Raw genomic sequence first — 13,918 nt, 5'->3', positions numbered from 1 at the left:
TACATCCTTTTGGTAATGTGGCGACCAGAACTGCACGCAGTATTCCAAATGTGGCCGAACCAAAGTCTTATACAACTGTAACATGACCTGCCAACTCTTGTACTCAATACCCCGTCTGTTGAAGGAAAGCATGCCGTATGCCTTCTTGACCACTCTATTGACCTGCGTTGCCACCTTCAGGTAACAATGGACCTGAACACCCAAATCTCTCTGTACATCAAATTTCCCCAGGACTTTTCACCACCCTGTCTACCTGTGTTGCCACTTTCAGGGAACTATGTATTTGCACCCCAAGGTCTCTCTGCTCAAGAACACTCCCAGGGCTCTGCCATTCACTGTATATGTCCTGCCCAGGTTTTACTTCCCAAAATGCATCACTTCACTTCACACTTGTCTGCGTTAAATTCCTTGCCCACTTTCCCAGTTGATCTATATCCTGTTGTAACCTTAGACAACCTTCTTCACTATCCACTATACCACCAATTTTGGTGTCATCTGCAAACTTACTAATCATGCCCCTTACATTCACATCCAAGTCATCAAGAAATATGACAAACAACAGAGGGCCCAGCACCGATCCCTGCAGCACGCCACTGGTCACCGGCCTCCAATCTGAAAAACAACCCTCCACTACCACCCTCTGCCTCCTATCACCAAGCCAATTTTATATACAATTTGCTAGCTCACCCTGGATCCCTTGTGTTCGAACCTTCTGGACCAGCCTACCATGCGGGACCTTGTCAAAGGCCTTGCTAAAGTCCATGTAGACAATGTCCATCGCCCTGACCTCATCAATCCTCTTGGTCACCTCCTCGAAAAACTCAATCAAATCCGTGAGACATGATTTCCCACGCACAAAGCCATGCTGACTTTCCCTAATCAGACCATGCCTTTCCAGATGCATATAAATCCTGTCTCTCAGAATCCCTTCCAATTACTTTCCCACCACTGATGTAAGGCTCACCGGCCTGTTGTTCCCTGGTTTATCCCTGCTACCCTTCTTAAATAAAGGCACAACATTAGCTATCCTCCAGTCTTCCGGTATCTCACCCGTGGCTAACGATGATACAAAAATCTCTGCCAGGGCCTCAGCAATCTCCTCCCTTGCTTCCCAGAGCATCCTATGATACACCTGGTCAGGTCCTGGGGATTTATCCACCTTAATGCACTTCAAAACCTCCAACACCTCCTCCTTTGTAATGTTGATATGCTCCAGGATATTGGTGTTCCCTCCCTTGAACTCACTAGCTTCCATGACCTTTTCCATGGTAAATACAGACGAGATATATTCATTTAAGACCTCGCTCCACACATAGATTGCCACACTGATCCTTAAGGGGACCTACTCTCTCCCTAGCTACCCTTTTACTCTTAATATACTTATAGAATCTTTGAGGATTCTCCTTTATGTTATCTGCCAGGGAAATCTCATGGCCCCTTTTCACCCTCCTAATTTCCTTCTTAAGTGTAGTCCTACATCCCCTATACTCCTTGAGGGACTCTCTCGACCCCAGCTGCCTCTCCCTGACATATGCCTCCTTCTTTGTCCTGACCAGATCCTCAATATCCCTCGTCAACCAAGGTTCCCTAAACTTGCCAGCCTTGCATTTCCATCTAACAGGAACATGCTGGCCCTGAAGTCTTCCTATCTCACTTTTAAAAGCCTCCCACTTGCCAGACGTCCCTTTTCCTGTAAACAGCCTCTCCCATTCAACTTTTGAGAGTTCCTGTCTGACGCCATCGAAATTAGCCTTCCCCCAATTTAGGATTTCAACCTGAGGACCAGGCCTATCCTTTTCCATAACTATCTTGAAGCTAATAGAGTGATGGTCACTGGTCCCAAAGTGCTCCCCAGTGACACATCCACCACCAGCCCATCCTCATTTCCGAAGAGGAGGTCGAGTGCAGCCCCTTCTCTCGTAGGGCCATCCACATACTGCTTCAGAAAACTATCCTGGACACAATTAACAAATTCTTCCCCATCTGATCCCTTATCACTATGGCAGGCTTGAAGATACCTGGCAGAAATCCAATTTGAAATTTTAAAACACTTTGCTTTTAAATCTGCTATTGCCTTTTTGTAGTTTAATTTAAAGACTTGCTCTACGGATTGTTTTTAAGCAGCACACATCTGGGATTGGAAACTGGTTTAAGGGAGAGAAAGGATGATTCAAGGAGATATGGGAAAGATTTTAAAGTTAGTTTAAGAAGCTGGTGTTAAGTCATTGGTTGTAAAGAATGTTAAATCACTTTTTCTTCAGGTTTTTGGTTTTATTACAGTCATTTGAAAATGCGCTTGAAGAAAGAACATGAAAAAAATGATGTAATTTACCATTTCCTTAAAAACACACGTGCTGTTCTGTTCTGTGTGCAGTTAATAAAGCATTAGTCTGAATTAAGTTTAAATCATTTTATCAAAAACAATTTCCTTGGGTTCGGAACCTCTTACAAAAATGTGGAAAGTTTGGAAACAATTGGAATTTAATCTCGAATCTCCCTGATGGAGATGTTTTGAAGTTTAAGGGGATAATCGAATTTTGAGAAACAAAACAATCTGGGTGGTTTCTATGAAGATAGAGAACAACATTTGCAGAAACATTGTTATTTGAATTTGGGATAATTGTGAGATGTAAAAAGTAGAGTGTAATTTAGCAAGTTACTTTTCAGAAACTAAAATGTCATCTGAGGAAAAGAACAAATGAACAAACAAAGGATAAAACAGAAATGGCAATGGTAGCTCTGTGTCATAGACATACAAAATTGAGTAAATCAACAGAATTGATGAAGAAAGTAGATATTCAGGATTTGGAGGGCGAATAAAAATACTGAAGGCCAAGAAAGTGGACATGTGATGTGCAGCAATCATGAGGAAAGATAAAAGATCTAAGAAGGTCGGCAGTAAATAATTTTGGGTTGTTTTACCATTTTAGTGAGCCGTCCTGAACAAACGTAGACAGGAATTAGAGAAGGGTTAGGAGGAATTAATTTGGAGGCACTAAATTAAAATGCTGTTAGAAAAGATGAGAAAGAAGAGAATTTAACAAAGGGATCTAAGAAAAGAGAGAGCTGTCATTTTGAAACATTGTCAGTGGAAAGCATTCTGAAATACAAATTTCTCATTTGTTTGTAATAAACCTGTTCAGACGACTCCAGAGCACGTGATTTGTTCTGTTGTCATAGGAATAGAGGTGGTGACATCATCACTAGTCCATTTGAGAATGTTCTTCCTATCCCCTTTCAGACTAGCAGAAAGTTAACCTTTTATACGAGCAGTTTAAACTGACCATACAACTTTCAAAATATATCCTTAGTATGTTGGACTGTGAAGACGTCACCGAGCCATCCTCTTCCTTCAGGCTGCTGATAACAGAGTTATCTTTTAGAAGAAGTAACGTGAGCACGTCTCATCCTGCTCAATGCTCTGGACCGGAAGATGATCTTGGAGGCCTCCGGGGCAAAGAGCGAGGCCTGCTGTCTCTTCACCTCTTGGAGGTCCTCCTTGACCTCGATGCCCATTGACTGCAGCCGGAGCAGATTTTCATACTTTTCTGGAGTTGGGACATTTCCCTCTGTCTCTCTCTCACCCTCTGAAAACCTTTGTGGAGAAAGAACCTCCTTCCCACCAGTGAACAGGAGACTCAAAGAGGGGTTTCACGGTCCTCCAACATTTGTAATCCCTTTTGAGTTCCTTAACGTTCTCTGAGGTCAGCAGTGTCGTACTGAGCTTCCACGTCCCTCTGCAAACCCGCTGGTCATCCTGTAAGTGACAGTCGGCCAGTAAGAGGCAGTGGTCGGAGAAGAACACCGGCTTGACGTCGGCGGATCCGAACGTGACAGCACGGGACACAAACAGGAAGTCAATCCTGGAACGGGCAGACCCGTCCGATCTTGACCATGTGTATCTGCGCTGCGCTCCGTCTGCAGGTTCGCTGAAGATGTCGTGCAGTTTGGCATCTTCAACTGTTTCTATTAGGAATCTGGATGTAGCGTCCAGTTTGCTGTCGTCACTGCCGGATCGTCCAGCCACATTGATGATGCAGTTGAAGTCACTGCCTAGGATGACCGGCCTGGACATCGCCAGCAGCAGTGGGAGCTGCTGGAAGACGGTCAGCCGCTCGCTGCATTGAACCGGGGCGTACACGTTGATCAACCGGAGCAGAGCATTGTTGTACATTACGTCTGCTATGAGGAGGCAACCACCCACCACCTCCTTAACTTCGGAGATGGTGACGTTACCTCCCCGCAGCAGAATACCCAGGCCGGAGGAACGGCAATCATTACCCCCCGACCAGCTCGATGGCCCGTGGGACCACCATCGCGACCACTGCCTGTAGGTGCTGAGGTGTGGTATTCCACACTCCTGCAGAAACAGTAGGTCAGCTTTGATCTTGGTGAGGTAATCCAAGGTTGAAACACATCACGTAGTGGATTTAATGCTACGCACATTAATGGAAGCAATTCTTACACCCATTTTTAAAAAGTTGGTTTTTGCTTCCCATACCATTTGTCCTCGCTAGTCCCAGTCCTTCGGGATGTTCCTCAATACCCATAGTGTGCGCAAGCTGTTTCACGTTGGTTGGGCTCAGAAACCCCTCCTGGTTTTACATGCAGGGTTTGTTCCGCTGGGGTGACCTCGGGGGGGTCTTGCAGGCAGCAAGGATTGGGTTTTCCTCTGCTGTTCCCCTCTGTTTCTCATCGAAAACATCACTGCTCCCGGCTTCCCGGAGCTGATGTGTGCCAGACGTGTCTTTGCTCTCGTGTCCCGGAGCTGGGATGCGTTGGCCACGTCGTTACGTGTGGCGCTTTGGGGTTGGGGCACGCCGGGCCCATTACTGCTTCCAGTGCCCGGGGGCTGGGAGGCTTTATCTTCCAGCTCCTTGGAGTTCTGCCACCTCTTTTGAAGGGGCCGTCATTCCAGCATTTCCCCATCCAGTGAAAAGGAGCTGTTGTCGTCTGTTTCAGAAGGAAGCCTCCTCTTGCCATTGATTTGGGTGGTGGCCTGCTCCGCTTTTAGAGGTTTTTTCTTTGTGGTTTTCCTTTGTACCACTTGCCACTGACCTGTTTGTCCAGGTCTAATTCCAATTTCACCAACTGCTGTGGTGGAATTCCAATCCATGTCCCAGAGACTGGCCTCTGGATTACTAGTCCAGTGAATGTTTCCACTACACCACCCCTTCCCCTTAACTAAATGTTTTATCGATTGCCTGATACAGATTCAATTCATCCAGGACCAAGGATTTATTTTCTCTAATTTTTACTGGTATCCCAGTGTTTCTATTTTAAATATTTTAATTTCTATTTCTAACAATGTCTGTATAATACTTTACTATTCCTTTTGTATTCCTCGGCAATCAAAATTTTGACTTCATAATATTTTTGTCTTCATTCTTAACGTCTTTGATGTTGTTTTTCCACAAACTCTCCTTTATTGTCAATGTACTTTGTACATGATGTTTATTTTAAAAAGAACAAAGAACAAAGATAATTACAGCACAGGAACAGGCCCTTCGGCCCTCCAAGCCTGCGCCGATCCAGATCCTCTCTCTAAACATGTCGCCTATTTTCTAAGGTTCTGTATCTCTTTTCTTCCTGCCCATTCATGTATCTGTCTAGATACATCTTAAAAGACTCCATCGTGCCCGCATCTACCACCTCCGCTGGCAATGCGTTCCAGGTGCCCACCACCCTCTGCGTAAAGAACTTTCCACGCATATCCCCCCTAAACTTTTCCCCTTTCACTTTGAACTCGTGTCCTCTAGTAATTGAAACCCCCACTCTGGGAAAAAGCCTCTTGCTATCCACCCTGTCTATACCTCTCATGATTTTGTACACCTCAATCAGGTCCCCCCTCAACCTCCGTCTTTCTAATGAAAATAATCCTAATCTGCTCAACCTCTCTTCATAGCTAGCGCCCTCCATACCAGGCAACATCCTGGTGAACCTCCTCTGCACCCTCTCCAAAGCATCCACATCCTTTTGATAATGTGGCGACCAGAACTGTACGCAGTATTCCAAATGTGGCCGAACCAAAGTCCTATACAACTGTAACATGACCTGCCAACTCTTGTACTCAATGCCCCGTCCGATGAAGGAAAGCATGCCGTATGCCTTCTTGACCACTCTATTTACCTGCGTTGACACCTTCAGGGAACAGTGGACCTGAACACCCAAATCTCTCTGGACATCAATTTTCCCCAGGACTTTTCCATTTACTGTATAGTTCACTCTTGAATTGGATCTTCCAAAATGCATCACCTCGCATTTGCCCTGATTGAACTCCATCTGCCATTTCTCTGCCCAACTCTCCAATCTATCTATATTCTGCTGTATTCTCTGACAGTCCCCTTCACTATCTGCTACTCCACCAATCTTAGTGTCGTCTGCAAATTTGCTAATCAGTCCACCTATACTTTCCTCCAAATCATTAATGTATTTCACAAACAACAGTGGTCCCAGCACGGATCCCTGTGGAACACCACTGGTCACACGTCTCCATTTTGAGAAACTCCCTTCTACTGCTACTCTCTGTCTCCTGTTGCCCAGCCAGTTCTTTATCCATCTAGCTAGTACACCTTGGACCCCAAGCGCCTTCACTTTCTCCATCAGCCTGCCATGGGGAACCTTATCAAACGCCTTACTGAAGTCCATGTATATGACATCGACAGCCCTTCCCTCATCAATCAACTTTGTCACTTCCTCAAAGAATTCTATTAAGTTGGTAAGACATGACCTTCCCTGCACAAAACCATGTTGCCTATCACTGATGAGCCCATTTTCTTCCAAATGGGAATAGATCCTATCCCTCAGTATCTTCTCCAGCAGCTTCCCTACCACTGACGTCAGGCTCACCGGTCTATAATTACCTGGATTATCCCTGCTACCCTTCTTAAACAAGGGGACAACATTAGCAATTCTCCAGTCCTCCGGGACCTCACCCGTGTTTAAGGATGCTGCAAAGATATCTGTTAAGGCCCCAGCTATTTCCTCTCTCGCTTCCCTCAGTAACCTGGGATAGATCCCATCCGGACCTGGGGACTTGTCCACCTTAATGCCCTTTAGAATACCCAACACTTCCTCCCTCCTTATGCCGACTTGACCTAGAGTAATCAAACATCTGTTCCTAACCTCAACATCCGTCATGTCCCTCTCCTCGGTGAATACCGATGCAAAGTACTCGTTTAGAATCTCACCCATTTTCTCTGAGTCCAAGCATAACATTCCTCCTTTGTCCTTTAGTGGGCCAATCCTTTCTCTAGTTACCCTCTTTCTCCTTATATATGAATAAAAGGCTTTGGGATTTTCCTTAACCCTGTTTGCTAAAGATATTTCATGACCCCTTTTAGCCCTCTTAATTCCTCGTTTCAGATTGGTCCTACATTCCCGATATTCTTTCAAAGCTTCGTCTTTCATCAGCCGCCTAGACCTTATGTATGCTTCCTTTTTCCTCTTAGCTAGTCTCACAATTTCACCTGTCATCCATGGTTCCCTAATCTTGCCATTTCTATCCCTCATTTTCACAGGAACATGTCTCTCCTGCACGCTAATCAACCTCTCTTTAAAAGCCTCCCACATATCACATGTGGATTTACCTTCAAACAGCTGCTCCCAATCTACATTTCCCAGCTCTTGCCGAATTTTGGTGTAGTTGGCCTTCCCCCAATTTAGCACTCTCCCTTTTGGACCACTCTCGTCTTTGTCCATGAGTATTTTAAAGCTTACGGAATTGTGATCACTATTCCCAAAGTAGTCCCCTACTGAAACTTCAACAACCTGGCCGGGCTCATTCCCCAACACCAGGTCCAGTATGGCCCCTTCCCGAGTTGGACTATTTACATACTGCTCTAGAAAACCCTCCTGGATGCTCCTTACAAATTCTGCTCCATCTGGACCTCTAACACTAAGCGAATCCCAGTCAATGTTGGGAAAATTAAAATCTCCTATCACCACCACCCTGTTGCTCCTACATCTTTCCATAATCTGTTTACATATTTGTACCTCTATCTCACGCTCGCTGTTGGGAGGCCTGTAGTACAGCCCCAACATTGTTACCGCACCCTTCCTATTTCTGAGTTCTGTCCATATTGCCTCACTGCTCGAGTCCTCCATAGTGCCCTCCTTCAGCACAGCTGTGATATCCTCTTTGACCAGTAATGCAACTCCTCCACCCCTTTTACCTCCCTCTCTATCCCGCCTGAAGCATCGATATCCTGGGATATTTAGTTGCCAATCATGCCCTTCCCTCAACCAAGTCTCAGTAATAGCAATAACATCATACTCCCAGGTACTAATCCAAGCCCTAAGTTCATCTGCCTTACCTACTACACTTCTTGCATTAAAGCAAATGCACCTCAGACCACCAACCCTTTATATTCATCATCTGCTCCCTGCCTGCTCTTCCCCTTAGTCACACTGACTTCATTATCTAGTTTCTTACAGGCTTTAGTTACTACCTCCTCACTGTCAACTGACCTCAATTGGTTCCCATCCCCCTGCCACATTAGTTTAAACCCTCCCCAACAGCGTTAGCAAAAGCACCTCCAAGGGCATTGGTTCCAGTCCGGCCCAGGTGTAGACCGTCCAATTTGTAATAGTCCCACCTCCCCCAGAACCGGTCCCAATGTCCCAAAAATCTGAACCCCTCCTTCCTGCACCATCTCTCAAGCCACGCATTCATCCTGACTATTCTTTCATTTTTACTCTGACTATCACGTGGCACTGGTAGTAATCCTGAGATTACTACCTCTGAGGTCCTACTTTTTAACTTGGCTCCTAACTCCCTAAACTCTGCTTGTAGGACCTCATCCCGTTTTTTACCTATATCATTAGTGCCTATGTGCACAATGACAACTGGCTGTTCACCCTCCCCCTTTCGAATGTTCTGCAGCCGATCTGAGACATCCCTGACCCGTGCACCTGGGAGGCAACATACCATTCGGGAGCCTCGTTTTCGACCACAGAACCGCCTGTCTACTCCCCTTCCAATCGAATCCCCTACGACTATAGCCCTTCCACTCTTTTTCCCGCCCTTCTGAGCAGCAGAGCCAGCCACGGTGCCATGGACCTGGCTACTGCTGCCTTCCCCTGGTGAGCCATCTCCCTCAACAGTATCCAAAACGGTATACTTGTTTTGGAGGGAGATGACCGCAGGGGACTCCTGCGCTGCCTTCCTGCTCTTTCTCTGCCTTTTGGTCACCCATTCCCTTTCTCCCTCAGCAATCCTAATCTGCGGTGTGACCAATTCACTAAACGTGCTATCCACGACCTCCTCAGCATCGCGCATGCTCCAAAGTGAGTCCATCCGCAGCTCGAGAGCCGTCATGCGGTCTAACAAGAGCTGCAGCTGGACACACTTCCTGCACGTGAAGGAGTCAGGGCCATCAGCCATGTCCCTGAGCTCCCACATTGAGCAAGAGGAGCATGATACGGGTCTGAGATCTCCTGCCATTTTTAATCTTAAGTTTAAACTTAGTTAAATGAAAAAGGAACGAAAAGTTTTTACCAATCACAATAAAACCAGAGAAATCGAAAAAGCCTCACCTTATAAACACCCCACCGAGTCCTTTTTTTTTTTGGTTAGAGCAGGAGGGCGGGTGGGAGACACTACAAGTGTGGTGTCTCGGGTTCAGAAACCGCCCAAATATATAGTGTTTTACTTACCCAGCAGCCCCCTGGCCTCCGCCGAAAAACAAAAGGAAATTAAATTTACTTTCAAACTGACTTTCCCAGCTGCTCACTCGCTCACACGCTGCTCCCGAAAAAGCTGCTGCACTGAAAGGACACTCTCTAATCTCTTATTAAACATCTTTCATCTTAACAACTCTGATGAATGGACAGAAATATTCTCCACAAAATATCAAGCAGTTGCATCTTAATACTTGTCAGGACAGAAGTGCCTCTCAAACACGGCCTATGTTAGGTTTATATGGGCTGATGATATAAAGTTAGGTGGGACAGTAAGCTGTGAGGAGGGCACAAAGAGACTGCAAAGGGAGAATGACAGGTTAAGTGAGCGGGCAAGAAAGTGGCAGCTGGAATATCATGTGGAGAGATGTGAGGTTCTTCACTTTGGCAGGAAGAATAGAAACACAGAACATTTTTCAAATGGTGAGAAATGATGAAATGTTGGTATTCAGAGGGATTTGGGTGTCCTTGTACATAAATCACAGAAAGTTAACATGCAGGTACAGCAAATGGAGTGTTGGCCTTTATTGCAAGGGGGTTAGAGTACAATAGTGAGGAAGTCTTGCTGTAATGGTACAGGGTTTGGTGAGCCCACACCTGGAGAGAGACGGAGTGAAGGAGAAGGTGAGGAATAAGAAGTCCCAAAGGTGTTACACAGGGTGCATTATAAAACAAAATCTGATACCAAACCCACATGAGGAGAGATTAAGGCTGATGACCAAATGTTTGGTCAAAGAGGTTAGTTTTAAGGAACGTCTTTAAGCAGGAATGAGAGATCGAGAGAGACGGAGAGGTTTAGGGAAGGAATTCCCCAGTGTTAACAGGCAGTGACATTAATTCCTGATTGCCGGTAGAGATTTGTTAGGAAAGGGTATTAATGTTTACGGAGCCGAGACAGTTCGATGTGGAGAAGGAGCAAATCAGCCATGACCTGAATGAATGGGCAGGACAGTCTCGAGGGGACGAATGGCCTCCTCCTGTCATTGTAAGGGCTTTATTAATATCCCTGCCAATGCATTGATGGTTTTCTGTTTGACAAAAATGACCAGGTTGGGGTTCTCTCTAAACCCTCCTGCCAGCCTTGGAACGACTCACGGATTCATGTCTGAGGGAACTGGTCAATTGTTCTGGTAGAATTTCCCACTTTGCTGATGGGTTAATAAAGCAGATGGGATCCTGAGCTTTATAAACAGGTCTCGAGTATAAAAGTCAGGAAGTGATGCTAAACCTTTATAAAATAATAGTTTGTCCTCGGCTGCAGTATTGTGTCCAATTCTGGTTAACAAAACTGAGGCTCATGGGATAGGAGGGCCTGTGTCAGCTTGGATCAAAAATTGGTGAAAGGACAGAAAGCAGCGAGTTGTGGTAAGTGGTTGTTTTTCAGACTGGAAGATGGTAGACAGCAGTGTTCCCCAAAAGTCAGTGCTTTTTGTCAAATTTTAATATTTGCCGATGATAACAAACTTGGAGGAGATGCAAACAGTGAGGATGACTCCAATCGACTACAACAGGACATAGATAGTTGAGCAGAATGGGCAGACAAGTGTCAGAAGGAATTTAATACAGGGAAATGTGAGGTGATGTATTTTGGCAGAAGGGATAGGGAGAGGCAATATAGACTTAATGGCCCAGTTCTAGAGAGTGTGCAGGGACAGAGGGACCTGGGGATACATGGACATACATCTTTGAAGGTGGCAGGACATATTGAGAAAGTAGTCAGCAAAGCATATGGGATCTTGGGCTTCATAAATAGAGATTTTGAATACAAAAGCATGAAAGTTATGCTGAATGTTTATAAGCCTCTGGTTAGGCCACGACCAGAATACTGCATCCAATTCTGGTGACCACACTTTAGGAAGGATGTGAGGGTCCATTGGAGGGAGCAGAGGGGATGGTGGTTCCAGAGATGGGGGATTTTAGCAAAGTGGACTGGAAACAGCTACTTGAAGGTCAATCAGTGTCAGAGCAGTGAGAGTTACTGAGGGTTGAGAACAAATATGTTCACACAAAGACAAACAGGGTGGGACTCCCAAATCTAGAGCCCCTTGGATGTCAAGGATCAAACCGGGTAGGATAAGGCACAAGAGGGAAGCTTATGTCAGATACCGAGAGCTCAATACCACAGAAAGTGTCGAAAGTTCAGGGGTGAAATTAAAAAGCAAATTAGGAGAGCAAAGAAATGGCCGGAAAATAATATTACCAAGTAAAAGCAAAGAAATCACAAAGATGTTTTATAAATACATTAAGAGCACGAGGATAACTAAGGATAGAGTATTTGGGACCAAAAAGGGAATGTGTGTGTGGAGGTGGGAGATGTGGGCATGGTTCATAATGAATACTTTGTGTCCGTCTTTATAAAAGAGGGGGAACGATGCAGATATTGTAGTTAAAGAGGAGGAGTGTGAAATATTGGATGGGATAAACAGAGTGAGAGGGAAATATTAAGGGGTTTGGCATCTTTGAAAGTGGATAAATGGTCAGGCCTGGATGCATTGGAATCAGTTCAGAGAAGGTTCACTCGGCTGATTCCTGGGATGAAGGGGTTGTCTTATGAGGAATGGTTGAACAGGTTGGGACTATACTCATTGGAGTTGAGAAGAATGAGAGGTGATCTTATTGAAACATACAAGATTCTGAGGGGACTTTACAGGGCGGATGTTGGGAGGATGTTCCCCTTGTGGAGGAGTCTTGAACTAGGGGGCACAGTTTAAAAATAAAGGTTCTGCCATTTAAGACTGAGCTAGCGGTTGGTTAGGCTTTGGAATTCTCTTCCCCAGAAAGCAGTGGAGGTTGGGTCAATGACTATATACAAGGGAGTCAAGGGTTACGGGGGGCAGGCAGGAAAGTGGAGTTAAAGTCACTATCAGATCAATCATGATCATGGCAGAACAGGCTCGATGGGCTGAATGGCCTACTCCTGCTCCTATTTCTTTGGATCTACTGTATAAATTGGAGGGTTTTCTCTCCACTTTTTAAACCATTTTTATAGCAGAGACAGGGCCATGTGTAATATAAACACAGACAGGGTCCAGTGCAGACCTAACTAGTGCATTGATAACTGAGACTAGTGTAAAAGGTATCAAGGATACAGAATTGTAAATATACATTCAGGGGAAATTTTTTTAGGCCAGTATCTAGCAAGGTCAACAAGAGATGGGTCAGTTTTACACTTAGTTTTAGGGAATGAAGCTGAGCCGGTGGAAGGTGATTTAGAAAAAGTGGACTGGAAAAAGCAACTTGAAGGTAAATCAGTTTCAGAGCAGTGAGAGGGAATCATTTCATCTTGGAGGATTTATTATTCCAGAGTTATTTTTTATTTTCAGAGAAATTCAAATTCACAAGAGCCCAATGTGGGATTTGAACTCCTGCTTTTTCAGTCATTAGCTCAGGTTTTCAGATTACAAACTGTAAAAGACATTCACCTTCCTCCTGTTGTTGCCTGACTGTCTCAGCTTTTGTATATTGTCCCCAATCTTGTTCTTTCATGTGTCTAAAGACTTTGATGTTATTCAGACATTGGTAAACCACTTCATTCTCTCAGGACATCGGCTGAAAGACATTCAGGGACACAATCCACAATCTAATTCACACCCTATTCAAGCAACCAAAATCTTCAACTCCATTCAAACACCCCGATATCCTGTCCCTGCACAGATAACTGACAGTTCCACAATGCAGGAATGTCCGAATGAGAAACCACATTTACCTGACACAATCCAAGCTCCAAATTGAATCATTAAGATATCGAAAATACCACAGAAATGTGACTTGTTCCTGGTAACAGTGAGACTGAAACATTTCAGGCTACTATTCAACCAGGAAGGATTCTGAGAAAAGTCAGGATCAGGATTGAAAGAGAAAGAGAGAGGGTGAAATGGAGAGAGAGAGAAAGAGACTGTCAGCTCCTGTATGTGTTAGGGTTCTCTGTTCCTTCACCTATTTTAACATTGTACCATTTAATTTCGATTGCCTCTCCCAGTCTTCCTTCCAAAATCCATCACTTCACATTTCTCAGCATTGAAGTTAACCTGCCATGTGTCTGTCCAATTTACCAGACTGCCAACAGCCTCCTGAAGTCTGCTACTATTCTCTTCTCTCTCTGCTACATTTCCAAAGATTTGTGTCATCTACAAACTTTAAAGTTCTGCCCCGTAAACCCAAGTCAAGTCATTAATATACAGAGTAAAGCTCCCTCTGCACTGATCCATCAAACACTCCCAGGGCAGGAAGATCATGG

This window comes from Heterodontus francisci, chromosome 4, assembly GCF_036365525.1.
Source record: "Heterodontus francisci isolate sHetFra1 chromosome 4, sHetFra1.hap1, whole genome shotgun sequence".
NCBI classification, from domain to species: Eukaryota; Metazoa; Chordata; class Chondrichthyes; order Heterodontiformes; family Heterodontidae; genus Heterodontus; species Heterodontus francisci.
This window is presented reverse-complemented; position numbering follows the sequence as displayed.